The sequence below is a fragment of the Globicephala melas genome, chromosome 15 (genome assembly GCF_963455315.2).
Source record: "Globicephala melas chromosome 15, mGloMel1.2, whole genome shotgun sequence".
Lineage (NCBI taxonomy): Eukaryota > Metazoa > Chordata > Mammalia > Artiodactyla > Delphinidae > Globicephala > Globicephala melas.
This window is the reverse complement of record NC_083328.1, coordinates 9,722,098-9,738,877: the sequence shown is the minus strand read 5'-3', so window position 1 is coordinate 9,738,877 and position 16,780 is coordinate 9,722,098. Positions and strand designations below refer to the sequence as shown.

At 56.2% G+C, this 16,780-nt stretch overlaps 1 protein-coding gene across 4 annotated transcripts in view; it reads right to left on the bottom strand.

The window, feature by feature from the left end:
- Positions 1–9,715, bottom strand: part of CLIP2 (CAP-Gly domain containing linker protein 2) — a 76,337-nt gene extending 66,622 nt beyond the window's left edge. For 3 of the 4 annotated variants that reach the window (XM_030871976.2, XM_060284652.1, XM_030871980.2), the window contains exon 1: positions 9,030–9,188. The gene's annotated coding sequence lies outside the window, so the exon portion shown is untranslated. Of the gene's footprint in view, positions 1–9,029; positions 9,189–9,579 lie in introns of those variants that run through there. The other variant, XM_060284650.1, reaches the window with a different exon arrangement.
- Between the last annotated feature and the right edge of the window lie 7,065 nt (positions 9,716–16,780).

Sequence of the window (16,780 nt, the reverse complement as noted above, 5' to 3'; positions counted from 1 at the left end):
TCTGAATTATCCAGGCAGACTCAATGTAATCACAAGGGTCCTTATACGTGGAAGGGGGGAGGCAGGAGAGAGAGAAGCAAAGAGATGGCAGCCTGCAAAGGACCCGGTCCAACATTGCTGGCTTTGAGGATGGAGGCAGGGGCCAACAGCCAAAGCATGCGGGAGGCCTCTAGAAGCTGGAAGAGGCTTCTAGAAACAGATTTTTCCTTAGAGCCTCTAGAAGGAACGCAGTCCTGCTGACATTCTGCTGTTAGCCTGGTGAGATCCATTTCAGACTTCTGACCTCCAGAAGTGTAAGATAATACATTTCTGTTGTTTTCAACCACTAAGTCTGTGGTCATTTGTTAGAGTAGCCACAGGAAACTAATACACTTACTTCACATCGCACACAACAATCAACTCCAGATGGATAGAAGATCTAAACGTGAAAGGTAAAACAATACAGTTTTTAGAAGTAGACATGAAAGAAGATCTGCCTTAACGCTGGAGCAGGCAAAGACTTCAACCCAGGAAGTGTTGAAAATAAGGGAAAAGATGGATAAACTGGACAATATTTAGAGCTTCCTTGCATCAAATGATACCAGTGGGGGTGGGTGGGGAGGGAGAGAAAGAATTTGTAATTCCTGTATTGTACAAAGGATTCCTATTCAGAATATGGAAATAACTCCAAAAATCGAGTTAGAAAAATCAGCAAAAGACTTGAACAGGCGCTTCACCAAAAAAAAAAGGGGGGGGGGAGTGGGTAATCAAAAGACCAATAAACAGGTGAAAAGATGTTCACCTTCATTAGCCATCATGCCAACACTACATCCTCCGGAATGTATAAAATGAAACACGGACCACAGCAAGCGTTGGTGAGGATGTGGAATATCGAGAACACTCGTGCACTGCTAGTAGGAGTGGAAATTGGTGTAAGCAATGTGGAAGACAGTCTGGCATTACACACTTAAGCTGAGCATGACCAGCGATCCCACTCCTAGCTATGCCACCACAGAAAAGGGCACATACATGCACCAAAAGATATGGACTATTCCTAATACTCCCGAACTGAAAATAACCCAAATTACCCCTCCATCAGAATGAGTACATACCTGGTGGCCTATTCACACAGTGGAATAAAGCACAGCAATGGGAATGCACAAAGTATCAGTACAGCCACGTGCGACAATACGCATGAACCTTGTGAATCTTGAGTGAAAGAAGGCAGATGTAAAGGTGCTTAGAGTGCGACCTTATGCTTCCATTTAAAAGGAAGTTCAGGGCTTCCCTGGTGGCGCAGTGGTTGAGAGTCCGCCTGCCGATGCAGGGGACGTGGGTTCGTGCCCCGGTCCGGGAGGATCCCACATGCCGCGGAGTGGCTGGGCCCGTGAGCCATGGCCGCTGAGCCTGCACATCCGGAGCCTGTGCTCCGCAATGGGAGAGGCCGCAGCAGTGAGAGGTCCGCATACCGCAAAAAAAAAAAAAAAAAAAATCTCAAAGCCAGGCAAAATGTATTAATGGTGCTAGAAATCAGGGAAGGGGGTCACGCTTGCGTGGCCTGGAGAAGGGATGAACCAGGCAGGGGCCCATGATTACCAGCAGGGCCAGCCAGGGCTGCTGGGGAAAGAAGGGGGGAGGAGGGGCAGAACTTGGTGGTCCCAGGGGTGAGGTCAGTCGCTAACAAGCTCTCAAAGTCAGTGTTTTCTTTTATTGCTTCCAGAAAGGCACTCCCCACCTCAATGCTCCCCAGCCACCAAATCCTGGCGGAGTGCCACCGCCACCCCATGCACTCTGTCACATCTCCAGGCCTTTGCACACGCTGTTCCCTCTGCTAGAACACCCTTCCTCTCACTCGCTGGCATAAGCCCTAGACTCTCTCACTGACAGCAGCTTTAAAGGGCAGGTTCTTTGCATATCTTGTTGGTTTCAGGACTCACGGTACCTAGGACAGCGCCCAGCACATAGAGAAGCTCAAAAGATGTCTAAGGAATACATGAATGAATTAAATACACTCCTCTGCCTCCATCATCCTTCCCATGTTGACTTGGAGGCCCACAATAGCTTGTCACACCCCATGGCCACACTCACCCGGTCGGCTTGGAGCTATCTTTGATAAGGACAGAGAGGATTAACTCACATTCTTCTGAATCCCAGCACTGAGCACACCCAGCACAGAGCCAGTGCTCACCAGTGGATCCAACAAGCAAAGAATCAGGTAGTGAGCTCCCTGTCTCTGGAGGGAATCAAGTAGAGACTGAGGCCTGCTCTCAGAGTGGGTTCCTGCTGCCCTGAGAGGCTCTCATGAGCTTGCACAGCAATTATTACTGTCAGTAAGGTTAACCAGAACCTGCTGAGCCCTGCCCCACGCCCCCAGGGCTGGTCCACTGCAGCAGTGCTCTTCACTGCACCTGACTCTGAACCTGTGCGGTGTGCTGGGTGTGGCAGTTCAGAGGGGATGAGGCGCTATCCCCTGCCAAGCTGTTTCAGCCCAAGGAATTCCCAGACCCGTAACATTTGTTCTGCTGCAGGCATGTCGGAGCCCTTTACAGATATTAACCTGTTCAGTCTTCACAGCAGCCCTGTGAAGAAGATACTGTTGGGAGCTCTACTAACAGGGAAACTGAGGCCCAGAGCCGGCAAGTCACTTGCCCGGGATGACACAACTGAGCAGCGGCAGGTGGGATTCGAACTCAGGCCCTCTGGCCATGGAGTTCACATTTTTTTTTAAATTAATTTACTAATTTATTTTTATTTTTGGCTGCGTTGGGTCTTCATTGCTGGGCACGGGCTATCTCTAGTTGTGGCGAGTGGGGGCTACTCTTAGTTGCGGTGTGCGGGCTTCTCATTGCGGTGGCTTCCCTTGTTGTGGAGCACGGGCTCTAGGCACGTGGGCTTCAGTAGCTGCGGTGCGCGGGCTCTAGGCATGCGGGCTTCAGTAGCTGTGGTGTGCGGGCTTAGTTGCTCCGCGGCATGTGGGATCTTCCCTGACCAGGGCTCGAACCTGTGTCTCCTGCATTGGCAGGCGGATTCTTAACCACTGCGCCACCAGGGAAGTCCTGGAGTTCATGCTCTTAACCACTGCTCTTTACTTCCTCAGAACTGAGACCAACGCTCCTCCAGGCACAGGGTTGCAGGAACAAGGGCACAGATTTAAGCAGGAGGTCATGAGGGTGCCCCACGGCCCTGGGTGCCAAGGCCATGGTCCACAGCACCTCTGCCATCTGGCCTGGCCCCCACTCGCCTCTGGCCTGTTTCCTGGGACCCCTCCCACCCAGCACCCTGATTCCAGCTTCCCTGAACTTCTCACTGCTCCTGAAGACACCCCAGCCCATTGCCTGCTCTGCTGGAATGCGTTCACCCCTCTTCTGCCCCTTAGCCAAGTCCTGGAGCCAAGTGGGTGTGTCCGGAGCTCTCTGCACACCCCTGTACCACAGTCCCTGAGGCCTCCTAGCAGGATGGGGATTCTCCAGCAGGGACCAGTCTGGCTCCTGGCTCACGAGGTCTCACCCAGCCCTGGAGCCCACTAGGCTCTCATGGAGGGGGCTGGCTGTGAGCATCAGCCCCAGCTCCCACAGCTGCTTGTAAGGACCCTCCAGGAGGAGAATTAGAAAGATCAGAGGTGGCTGCCTTCCTCCAACCCCCCCACCCCCCCACCGCATTCTAGACGTTGGCTCACGGGGACCCTACCCCAGAACCAGGACCACACTGTCCAGCCCCTCCCTGGAGCTGCTGCCCCTCACTCAGGCTTTCACGTTATATATAGCAGCAGCTTACACAAGACAATGTGACAATGCGAAGACACTCCAAACTCCTTATCCCCCTCGATCCGGCTGCTGGAAAGCTCAGAGTCAAATTACCGCCGATAGAAGGTGCCGCAGCTCCTCCAGCTTCATCTGATGTTTGCTACCCAGGGTTTCTCCTCGCTCTGATTTTCTCACAACTTTTTCATCCCGTTATACTGCATTTATCTTTGTAAATCACCTCAAGTCCTTTCTGGAATCGGACAAAGAAGACACGAGACCCTTTCAGATGCCTTCCCTCCCCTGCTCCGAGTTCCCAGTGCCCAGCTGAATGGGAAAGAAGCTGAATGAGAGTTGACGGAGCGAACTTACAAGCAGATGACGTTAAGCAGGGCACAGTCTACGGTAGAAAAGGGAACGGCAGGAGCGGGGTCAGCGCACAAGGTAGCAAAAAAAAAAAACAAATCGGGAAACACCAAACGTCATTCCTTCCTTCACCGCAGGGTCCGACAACCAGATGCCCGACTTCACAGTGGACTTGGAAGAATGGTGGGCTCCACGCTGAACCCCACCCCCGCCGGACACTCGACACCCTGTCGCCCAAACTTCTCCTTCCCTTTTCTCTCCCTGTGCCCATACGGAAGGCACTCCCTACCTACCCAAGTCCACCCACCCTTCGGGACACAGCCCAGTCCTTTTCCCCCAGTCTCCTCAGCCTTCCCACACACCCCGTGCCCTGCCCGAGCAACCCTCGCGAGACTTGAACCACTCCCGGGGCAATGACCCCACTGGGCAGGGAGGCTCTTCTGCTCTGGCCTTAAAATGTTCCTCAAAGATGCTGGTGTCGTTTACACTTTCAGGAAGGGGGCTGATGTCTTCCTAATTCAGCAAAAGCTTCTCAAAGGCAGGGTCCAAAACTAAGGTGTACTGTGCTCCCCCCACAGCGAGGGGCTGGCTTCCCCCCAGCCATCACCCTCGATGCTGCAGGTTGGAGGGCAGGACTGGGGCACCCCGGGGAGGAGATGGGTGCAAACAGGAGCAGATCAGCCCTGGACACCACAGGGTCACCTCCTTAGGGAGGAGAGATTAGAAAACCAGGCCCTCGGTGTGAGCCTCAAATTCCCCCCTCTCAGGGTGACAAAGGCACAGATGGAAGTGAATGAGGAGTGGGCGTCTCTCTCTGGGCTGCAGCTGGAGTCAAAGGTAGGTTCCAGGGATGGAGCCAGAGCTGCTCCGGGAAGACGGAAGCCGGTAAGTGCACGAGGCCCCAAATTTATGCCTTGTTAATAAAAACCACCTGATATGCTCTACTTTCTATTCAGAGGGGTAATGTTTCATTATCATTTTGAAGCGTTTCCTCTGAAAACTTGAGTTCTGTTACTGTTTCTGTGCGCCTGGCAGCACAGCCCAGAGGAAGGAGTGGTGGGACGGGGGGGGGGGGGGGGGGGGGGGGGCTGCCAGCAATCGCCACCCCCCCACACCAATTCCCAGGCGCTGAAGGGAGAGCACATCCTCTGCCCCTGAGCCCGGGGCGGGGCAGGGGGGCGGGAGGCCTGAGGTGGGCTGCCAGGGACAGCGAGGCCACCACTCACTCCTTCTCCCCCAGCACACACCCCGCGTCATAACTGCAGCTGACACTGTACCAGCTGTGCCCAGCACTGTCTTCCACTCCCAGCCCCAGAGACCACGTGGCCTGCCCCGACCAGCGGAGGGGATGGGGTGGGCGCCCTCACCCAGGCTGGGCCCATCCGGCTCTTAGGCGCCCAGAGACTGAGGGGAGTGCCCTGGGTGGTCCTGGGGCCTCAAGCGGAAGCCACCATTCAGGGCGGCCAGGCCGGCGATCCAGAGAGAGCAGCCTACAGGGAGAGGAGAAGGGACAGAGGCACTGGGAGAGGATGAGAAAATGAAACCACAGTCCAGAGAGAGCAAAGTCGGAGGAGGGGCTGCCTGCCAGCTTCCCGGGTCCTGGGGGAGCCAGGCCGAGCCAGGCTGCCTGCAACTGTTTCCTGCAAAGTTCCTTTCCTCTCAACTCCCCTTTCACTTAACCTAATTGGAGGCGGTTCCTGTTCCCTGCGACAAAATCCTAAGACATGTGTCAGGGCCCTCCCCCCTCTTCCAGCTCAGGGCCAGGCCCGCCCATCAAGCCAGGGTCACTGGTCAGTTTATAAAAGGTGAGGCCTGTCTGGGTAGAGCCTTGCTGGGAAGGCAGGGCACAGCCAGCTGGGGGTGTCTGGACTTTGTACTTGAGCCAGTGAGGTGGAGGTGTTTGAGGAAGGCACCGCCAAAACCTCGCTTGCTTTCGGAAAATGAACCAGGTAGGCAGGTGGGTGGGGCGGGGGAAGGAAGCAGGTCTCCCAAGCACACAGTAGGTGTTTAACAAACGTGTGGAGAGCAAACAGGGAAACCTCTCCACATCTTGGTTTCCTCATCCGTAAAATGGAGGCGATGGTACCAAGATATCCACAAACTAATACAGGCACTCAGAGCTTCAAACAGTTCCTGGCAGAGTAAGCATTCAATACGCATTGGGTTTGTTTGGTTTTTTTAACCTATACGAAGGCTGACATTCTCCCCAAGGGCCACCGGGCAGGTGCTTTGGTCTGAATGTGTCCCCCCTCACCCCGCTTCATAGGTTGAAATCCTAACCCCCCAGGGAGACAGTATTAGGAGGTGGGGCCTTTGGGGGGTGATTAGGTCATGAGGGTGCATCCCTCATGAATGGGATTAGTGCCCTTGTAAAAGAGACCCCCAGAGAGCTCCCGAGCCCCTTCCACCACGTGAGGATACAAAAATAAATGCGACTTGGAAGACAGTCCTCACTCAACCATGCTGGCATGCTGCTCTCAGACTTCCAGCCTCCAGAGCTGTGAGAAATAGATGTGTTGTTGATAAGCCCCCCAGTCCTAGTATTTTGTTAGGACAGCTCGGACTAAGATAGCAGGGAACCAGGAGGGGTGAAGAACGCAGCTTCTCTCCTCTGGGTGTTGAAGCAGAGGTAGGGTAGGCGGCATCAAGAGGGCAGGATCAATCTTTAGGGTGGCAAGGCCAGGGAGGAAAGGTCAAGAGAGAACTGTCCCCCACATCGTGGACCAGAGCAGAAGGAGCAAGGATGGCCAGGGTTGTGGGGATGGCGGCCTTCCCATCACCAAGGGAGGCTGGACCAGAGCTGAGAGAACAGCCCAAGGAGGAGGCTGCATTAATGCAGAGAACAGCAGGGCCTTGGGCAGGGCTAAAGGCAGGACTACCTGACAGTGGACAAACAGCTGGGGAGGGGATGGGCCACTCGTGGGTGTGGATGGAGGCTGGAGGGCCACCTAGTACAGCGGCGACAACAAACACCAGGCATTCTCTCCATCACAGTACACACTTTGCACACATCCATCCATTCAATTCTCTCAATAACCCTAAAAGGTAGATACCTTAAGTATCCTCATTTTATAGATGGGGAAATTGAGGCAGAGAGAGGTGTAGTGACTTGTCTGAGGTAACACAGCAAGTAAGTGGCAGGGCTGGGCTTTGAACCCAGGCTGGCAGGCTCCAGCATCCAAACTCTTAATCGCCAGAGTGGACAGCAGATGCTGAAAAGGGACTAGTGCCTCTGTGGGTGGCACCCCTTGGCATTTCAGGCTCTGCATACAAATTCCAGGCACCTCCTTCCCAGCCTGCTGGCTGCACCTGGGGGCTTACGGGTACACAGTCCTGTGTGCTGAGGGTCCCCCCGGGTCTCCTCCGCCAGACTCTTCTGCCTTTGAAACTCCTCTCCGTCCCATCCCCCTCCACCTGTCCCAGAGCCTGTATCCCAACACCCCTCCCAGGCCAGGCACTGCAGATGCCAGTACATCCAGGGCTTATGGAGAAGGGCATCTAAGGAGCTCCACCTGGGAAAGTAGGAGGGACAGAACAATCCCTTCCAACAACAGAACCTCTCTTGCCTTAAACCTCATGCCCCAGTCACCCAAATCCTTTGCTGCTCCTCTCAGCCACCAGCCACCAGGCCTCCTGCCTCCTCTTCTGACTCCTATCCCCTGCCAATGCTCTTTCCCCTCCCTCAAGCCCCCTTTGGCATCCTGACAGCAAACTTCTACAGTGAGCTCTATCAAGCTCCCTGCTCCACCCCATCCTCCAGGTGTCCCTCCTCTGTGCTCCCAGCTCCCTCATCACTGCACTCGTCAAAGGCTGCTGGGCTGTGCTCCGTGGGAGCAGCGAGGCCCCCGTCCTGGGTACCTGTCGGCCCCTGGCAGTGCAGGGCCAGGTGACAGCAGCTTGATGAATGAAGAGCTCACTGTTTACATTACAACTGGTTGGGAGTCTCGCCCCACGTGGTATCCCTGCACCCTCCCCCTCCTCTGCCCACAACCCTAAGCCAGCAGCACCCCCACTAGCCTCCCAGGGCATCTTACAGGATGGAGGACAGCCCCCCCCAGTATTGGACTCCCACTTCTCACCCAGAAGGGAGAGGCGGCATCTCAGAGGTTGGGGGATTCGCAGCTGGGTGTGTGACTCCCCACAAGGTGCCCCCTCCTATCCAGGGTGGGGCTGGGACTTGCATGGCAGTGCCCAGTGGGCACCCGCCCCGCCCAGGCCCTGCCTGAAGGACCCAAACGGGCGGGCCCTGGAGACCCAGCGAAGCATCCTCCGCGCGGCCACGGCCCCTCCCTGAAAATGTGCTGCCTCACCAGCCATGAGCGCCAGCTTGGAGGGGGGGCACCCCTGCGGAAAGCCGCCCCACCCCAGTCTCCCCTAACCCCCTCCGCCATGCACTTCAACCAAGTTGTGCAAAGGGCATTGGCCAGGCGACCCCGGCCAGCGGAGCGGGGGCTCCGTGTCCTCCCGGATCCTGGGGCTGCGTAGCCGCGCCCACCAGGCTCACCCCACCACCACCCTCACCCCACCCCCCTCCGCCGGGCCTGTGAGCCCAGAGCCCCGCGGCGCGTCCAGCCGCCCAGCGCTGCCCTTGGGAGGAGGAACGGGCGGCTCCCCAGTATATGTGCCGAAGCCCTGTTGGGGGCACCGAGGGTGCCGGTGATGCCTTCACCGAGAGGACCCGCAGCCCGGGAAGGGTCCGCCAACACCAGCAGCGCCCCCTCCTCGCCTACAGGCGACGGGGAAGTTGGGGGTGCACCCAGGACCAGCTCCCGCTCACGCCCACCCGCCAGCCCCCGGCCCTTAGACCTCCCCCACGCCCCGAAAATGCCTGCGGGCCGGCCGCCCCGCTTCGGACCAGGCCGGGGCTACCGCGGCCTCCCGCCTCCCTCCGTCCTTTGTTGCCCATCGAGCCCCCTCCCTCGGGGTCCCTCCGGCTGCTCCTACCTTCGCCCTTCCAGCATCAGGTTGAGTGGCGGGTGGCCGGACACCCGGCCCCCTCCTCTCCCGGCCCGGGCGCCGCGGGGACAGAGGATGCTGCAGCCCCTCCCCGCGCGCCGCTGCCCACCGGCTGCAGCCCCTCCTGGCGCCCGGGGCTCCGCGTTCGCGCTCCGGGCCCGGGCCTCGCGCCGCGCGTGCGGCCGGCCGGGCGGCGGCGGGAAGGCGGGAGGCTCTGACCCTGGCAGCCCCGGCCGCCGCTGACCCTGGCAGCCCCGGCCGCCGCCTGCGCTCCCGGTGGCCGAGCAGAGCGGAGCTGAGGGGGAGCGGAGCGAGCGGCCGGGCTCCAGGAGGGAACAAAAGGGGCCGGCGCTAGGGCGGGCGCGGGAGGGCGGGGCCTGGCGCGGCGGGGGTCAGGCGCGCGCTCGCGCGGCCTCGCGTTTCTCAGGCTGCGGCGCCGCGCCGCAAGGGGGCGGGCGGGCGGAAAACGGAGTGGAGCCTTGTCCACCGCTTCCAGCGGCAGTCAATCGTGGGGCGTCCGAGGCGCGCCATCCCCTACCTCAGCTCTGGGCACCTATTGGTGCTTCAGTCGTGTTTGGCGGAAGAGCATCCTTCAGCCTTGCTCTGCTCACAAGGATGTCCCAGAGCACTGCGAGAGATGGAAGCTCGGGAAGCTGCGGAGAAGGTTGGGGAGGTTCCTGGAGTTTCCGGGAAGGCTTCACAGGGGAGGTGACGTTTGAACTGGACAGGAAGGGATGAGGAGGAGACAGGGTAGCTGACGTGCGAACTCCAGGTCTTACTGAGCTGTCTTGAGGCCAAAACGGGTGGGGACAAATGGCACGGATGTCTTGGTGATTTTCTCCCAACACTAGTTTGGAAAAAGTGGTACCCAGGATACAGATTGAACCCTGCACCATCCTCCCCCGGCAGGAGCTGACTCCCACAATATCAGAGGATTGGGATAGCTACCCGCCTACCCCACATCCCCTACCATCCACCCCCTCCCAGGGAGGTCAAGGGCAGAGGCTAAGTGGCAGTCCAGGGATGAGAAGTAACTGAATCCCAACACCCAAGGTACCTGGCTGTGGTCGGCCTCTGTGCCTTTGTTCCCCCTTTTCCCCTTGATGAGCTAACCTCAGTTCCTTTGCCCTTGCTGGTTCCTCGCCACTTTCTCGGTTTGACAAATCCTATTTCCCCTTCAAAGCCCATCTCAAATTCACCGCCATCTCCCACGCATATGGGAATGTGGGTGTGTCGTGGGAGGTGTGGTCTGTACAGTGAGACTGGGGAGGGCGGGCACCAGGCCCAGTCTTATTTATGTGCCCTGTGAATAAGTGCACTGCCTGGCCAAGGGTCGACATTCAATGACACTGTTTGAATGGATGAATTTGCTAAGTTGCTACCAACCATCTCTCCACTGGTATCCATAATCTCTGAGAAATGAATGAACCTCTTTTTTTTTGGCCGCGCTGCCTGGCATGCAGGATCTCAGTTCCCCGACCAGGGATGGAACCCGTGGCCCCTGCAGTGGAAGCGCGGAGTCTTAACCACTGGACCGCCAGGGAAGTCCTCTTCACCTCTTGAGCTGAGTTTCCCCACTGATAAACTGGAGATAGTGTTTCACTTCAGTTCAGCAAATGGGTCATGATATTGATGATGGAGTGTGGGCACTGGACCAGCCCTGAGGAGGTCTCCGCTGGTCAGGGGAGCCAGACCTGGAGACCAAGGTAGGAGGAGGGTGCAGAGTGAGCCCAGTGGAGAGCAGGCTTCTGGAGGAGGTGTCAACAGGGTGGGAAGGGAGGAGAGGGCTGAGCTCGGGGAACATGGAGTGAATTGTTCCATGTGGCTGGGATGGACGGTCTTGATACTGAGACATAAGACCTTAGGCAAAGTGCAGTGGTAAGAATCCAGCTCCGTCACCTGCCAGCTCATGGGCAATCCTCTCTGGGCCTCAGTTTCCCCCATCTATAAAATGGAGCTAGTGACACACTTACCTCCTAGGGCTGTTATCAAGGTTGAATACGTTAATCTAGGTGAAGTGCTAGGAACAAATGTGCCTGCATTCGCGAAATGTGAACTTTGTTTCAAGTGGCTGCGTCAGCAAAGAACTTGAGTGCCTGTTAGGAGTTTGGATTTTCTCCTGTGGGCAATGAGTTCTAACAGGGACTTCTCTCACGGAGAGGAGGAAACACAAAGAGGAAAGGGGCAGGGCTTTTGCAGGTTACTCTCCTCTGAAGATTCTGCCTGGGAATTAGTGTGGGGTAGGAAGGGAGCCCAGGATGGCTACAAAGGCCAGGGGGGTCCTGATGACAGAAAGCAGGTAGGACTCAATCAGAAACTACTCAGAAAGTTCTGGGACTTCCCTGGTGCTCCAGTGGTTAAGATTCCGCACTTCCACTACAGGGGCGTGGGTTCAATCCCTGGTTGGGGAAGTTCCACATGCCTTGAGGTGTGGCCAAAAAAAAAAATTATTAAAAAAAAAAAGGAAAGTTCTCCTAGCAGCCCATGGGAGCAGGCTGAAGCCCTAAGAGACCAGCTGGGAGGCTGGGAGGCTCCAGGCTAGAGCTGGGGGTCTGGAATTCTGTTGGGGAGGGGAGACAGCACAGAAAACAAAGGGAGAGGCCGAGGCCAGGGGTTCTTATAAGTTTTTAGGGCCACACATGCCTTGGAAACTCTGAAATCCATGGGGACTCTCCCCAGACACATGCAATATGCTTACACACATACACGCATGCACACATGTATGTGCACACGTGTGTGTGCGTGCACACACACACAGAGTTTTGCAGACAGCTTCAGGCAGTTCACAGATCCCTGAAGCCCACCTGGTCTGTACATCCAGGTTCTAGGGCAGGAGAGAGAGCTCAGAACAGACAGGGGGGAAGTGGGGTGTAGCAGAAAGTGTGATTTGCCCGAACTGGGGCAGGGCCGGGGAGGGGGGTTGACCCAGATCAAATGGCACCTGGGCCCTGTGGGCACCTCTCCCTTCTTCAACACCTGAGGCTTCTGGAACCAGGAAACTGGATAAAGTTCCCAGGACACCAGCCCATCAGGGATGGACTAAGAAGCTTCCTTGTTGGAAACAAAACCACCATTTAGTACTGGCCCCTCCTTGTACAGGTGGGGAAACTGAGGTCTGAAGAGAGACAGGGATTTGCCCAGGTGCTGCTGTGACACACCTGAGCTCACCTGTGCCACCTGGCAGGTTCAGTCACCCCTCTCCTGCCCTCCTCCCACCCCGGCCCTCACTGGCCCCCCTCCCTCACTGACAGCCATTCCCCCCCCCCCAGTTATTCAGAGCAGCAGGGAACACCACAGAGTCCTAGCTTCCCCTCACCTGAACGGTGGGCGGAGCTGCAAAGGGGCAACTCACCTGAGAGGTTCTGCCCTTGCTACTGCCAGGCTTGTTCTACGTGAGAAAAGATCCGCTTCTACCTTGCTGAAGCTTCGATTGGGGTTTTCTGCTGTAGATGTGGAGGGTGGAACTGGGCACGACGCCCTGGGCATCAGGCCTGGGGATGGGGGGAGGGGGGAGGCCTGGGGGAGGGGGCTGTCCCCATAGACCTCTCACCCAGCTCTTTTGTCTCCACAGAAAGTGCTGATTTGGCCATCTTCTTGCTGACACTGGCCACGACTGGCAGCCCCACGGGAGGGGGAATTTCATGGGAAGAGCACGTTGGGAACGGGCGGGGGGGGGGGGCCTGCGGTGGGGCGAGAGGCCTGGCTGCCCTGCAGGTTGCTGCCTCGCTGGGATACTTTTTATTGTATAATTTTTTAGGACCAATAGCACATTCACATGATAGAATATTTTATAGCTTCTGAATTGCTGTTTACAAGGAATTTGTAATAAATAACATGGGAAACACTCCTGGATTTATGTCAAATGAAAACCAAAGTGTACATAGGGTACAATCTCAGCCTTGTAAGCTGTCAAGGGGGAATAACGTGACCGTGGTAGCCTTTGGGTAGGGGGAGCCGATGGGATTTTTCTCTTCCCTTTTCTGTGTTTTCCTACAGGCATGTGTTACTTTTAGAACTAACAAAAGAAATGTAAACCCAAACCCGTGTCTGTTCAAATGGTTGTTTGGATGTTGTGTCTCTGTTAAAAACACACAAAACATTGTTTGGATGTTGTTGTGGCCTTGAGCTGGGAGTGACATCACCATGGAGACAGGAGCTGAGGCCACATCACTCTGAAGGCCACACCCTTACTTTCGAACGCAAGGAAGATGCCTGAGCCCAGTTCTTCCTTCCTCAAGAGGCAGCCGTGCCTGCTCCCTCCGCTTGGTACAGGCTTGATACAAGCCCGTACCCAGGCTCGCTGAGTGACCCAAAGCTGGCATTTCTGACTACTTATTACAGAGTAGTTATATGGATTATGGAAATCCACGAAGCCCACCCAGCAGAGAACCAGCCAGCGCTGTTTATGCAGCGCTCGGTCTAGCGACGGAGTCAGATGCAACACTCGCATTTGGCAAAGACGCACAGGCCAGGAGTGGGAGGGCTTCAGAGAGGACCAGAGGGAAGGTTCGGATGTGGGGTTTGTTTTGTTTTTTTAATAAATTTATTTATTTATTTTTGGCTGTGTTGGGTCTTCGTTGCTGCACACGGGCTTTCTCTAGTTGTGGCGCGCGGGGGCTACTCTTTGTTGCAGTGTGCAGGCTTCTCGTTGCGGTAGTTGTGCCTCGTGGGCTCTAGAGCACAGGCTCAGTAGTTGTGGCGCATGGTCTTACTTGCTCCGCGGCATGTGGGATCCTCCCGGATCAGGGCTCGAAACCGTGTCCCCTGCATTGGCAGGCGGACTCTCAACCACTGCGCCACCTGGGAAGTCCTTGGGTGTGTTTTGATTGGAGGCTGTTGGCTGGGGAGGCTGGAGGCTGGGTAACTAGAGAGGGATGAATATCACCTCTGTGACTGGTGAGGGGAGCGCATCTGGCTTTCGGGGATTGGCCCTAAGCTGGAAGTAGAGGCAAAAAACTCAGGAAGCCGGCAGTTCTTGATCGAACCTTGGCCATTCGGGGCCCATTGCTCCGGGGGTTACCATTTGCCTTCCTGGACTGGAGGTTTCAGACTGTGAGTCAGTTGTTTTTTATATACGGTCTGCCATTGTCCATTTGTCTATGCAGCCTGTCAGTATCAACTCCTGTGATCCTCACCAAATATTCTACAGCTGGTGGGATTACTATATCATTTTAGAGAAAAGGAAACCGGGTCACAGAGAGGTTAAGAGACGTGCCCAAGGTCACACAGCTTGTGAGTGCAAGGTTAGCCAGGCCCCCGGGGTTCAGAGCCAGGCTCCCTCCGGCCTGTAAGGAAAGAGCAGGGAGATAGATGCCACCTTAAACTCCAACCTGGGCTCTGTTTGCTCCCCGGCTTTATGACCCTGGGCCGGTAACACAGGAATCCTGCCTGCTCCACAGGGCTGCTCGCAAAGTGCCGGTTCCAGGCGTACACTTTGAGGGCCTATTATATATGCTGCATTGATGATTCGCTCCATGCCAGGCACCCTTCTAAGCACCTGAGATTCTGTAAGCTCACGTCATCCTCAGGACGCCCCAGGAACAGGGGCTGTACCCGCCCCCTTTACAGGTGAGGTTCTGAATCTCGGCCAGGCTCACAGGCAGGTAGGGAGAGGCACCCTGTGGGATCCAGGCGGCCCAGGGCCAGAGTCCATGTTTTAATCCCTGCATTTCCGGCCTCTCAGATGAAGCAGAGGCTGTGAATACGCATCGGGGGGGCACCTGTGACCCCGGGGTGGCGCAAGTCCCCCGCTGAGGCCTGATTGGCGGGGGAAGGCGCTTCTCCTTGGGCGACTCCTGAATGGGCTCCTTCAACGGGGGGCCTTGGAAATGGGGGACTGTGGAGGGAAGAAGCCACCCCCTGCGTGGATGGACAGCACCCACAGTCACTGAGAATCGGGTGACGTGCGGCTAAGGACTTTGCTGCTGCCGTGGTTCCCGCTGGGGTGGAAATCTGCCTCTGGGGGTAGAGGCCTTAGGTGCCTGTGCCTGCCACACCCCTGGGGTTACTTCCTCCCTGGGTCCCCAGCTGGGCCACAAGCACCCAGCCTCCCCTCGCCAAGGGAAGCCTCTAGAAGGTGCTACCTGCAGGGCCCCTCTGCAGTCCCTTGCTTTCCAACCGAGGGAAAGAGCCTTCCTTCCCAGCTGCTGTCCCTCATTCCTCTCTCCACGTCCCCAAGTTGGCACATCTGTGCATTGCATCATTCGGCCGAGGTGGTAACACGCCCTGGAATCATGCTTATTCCGTCTCTGTGAGCCTCTTGCCCGGGGAGACTGCCAGTGTCCTTCTCCCCAGGATGCCAGCTGCTGGCCCCTGCCCCCTCCTGGGCCGCCTGCCCCTCACAGGCTGCACCTTCTCCGCAGCCCCCGCCTAAGGGGTCATCTCTTTTGGTTTCAGTCTTTCGGGTCCTTCTGAGAAGTCGCCCCGATCACCAGTCACCCCACCCCACCAGAAACACAAAACTTGAAACTGACAGAAGGTCACCAGTTTGTGATTTGACCATAAAAAGACGCTGGAAAAAAAACAACTGGGCTACCACCGTCATGGCCTGCGAGAAAGGACATTTTAGCGCCATAAAAAAGGTAAGAACGTCATTTTGGAATAAAAGACAGCCCTTTGAATGAAGTAAACCTGGCTTTCTGGAAAACGTCCATTCACTTTGCGGCAGATGGAGGTCAAAGTTGGCAGCTGTTCCTGGAATGTTTGGGAACCAGTGTCCTAAGGAGGTTCACGCTGGCCCAGGGCAGTGACGTTCCTGGTCCCACCCCTCCTGGGGCTCTCGGCCACCTTGGTTGCCTGACAGAATTGCGCTGCCTAATCTGGCTTTTCTTAGACCAACCCACACACCCTTCCATCCTCCCCACCCTACCTTCTGGCACGCTCTGAGCTTTGGTGTCATTCCACCCCCAGTGTCTGTGAGCCAGATGTTTGGGGAGAAGCTAGGAGGTCATTTGTCCAACCCCTGTTGCTTTTCAGCAGGAAAGATAAAGTGCGTTAGACAAAGCATCATTAGGAAAACCACTGGCAGCCTTCTTACTCTACAGCTCACCCCTGCAGCTTCATCATTCTTAAACATCCCACAGATGTGGTCCAGGTGTGCATAACATACAACAGTTAGAGCTCATATTCAAAATGTTAGTGTCCCAGCAACAAAACCCCTTTTACTGCTTTTAAATACTTTCACCACTTTTCTGCCCAGTGTGTGGCTACAAAATTGCTTTGAAAAGATGCAGACACGGTTTCTCAGTATAAAGTGATAAGAGCTCTGATGAAGTTGTGGGCAGAGTGATTTGGGCCACATCTAATTCTCAATGCAGCTTCCTGGAGGAGGTGACAGTCCCGATGTGTCTGGGAGGATAAGTGTGGTGCGCAGGCAGAGGGGGCAGCTCACAAGTGATGTTGGGAGGAAACTTGAAGAGCTCAGCCCGCAGAGCACCAGGGAACTGGGACTGAGGTGAGGGTGGAGGGGCAGCCTCAGTCTCCTTGTCCGCAAAATGGGAATGACAGGCTCCACCTCCACCTGCATGGACAGACAGACAGACAGAGTTCAAAGCCTAAGTGCTCTGATGGAGTCATGGTCAGGGTGCCTGGGGCCACGTCTCCCTCTCAGTTGCGGGGCTAAGAAGACAGGGAATTTAGGGCAGTGGGGCCGTGTCTGTAAAGCATTGCCACGCCTGTCTTTTCCTGTTGGTTGGGCAAGAAGAGGCAGAAGCAGCGATGTTGGCTCAGAGTGGGCAGCT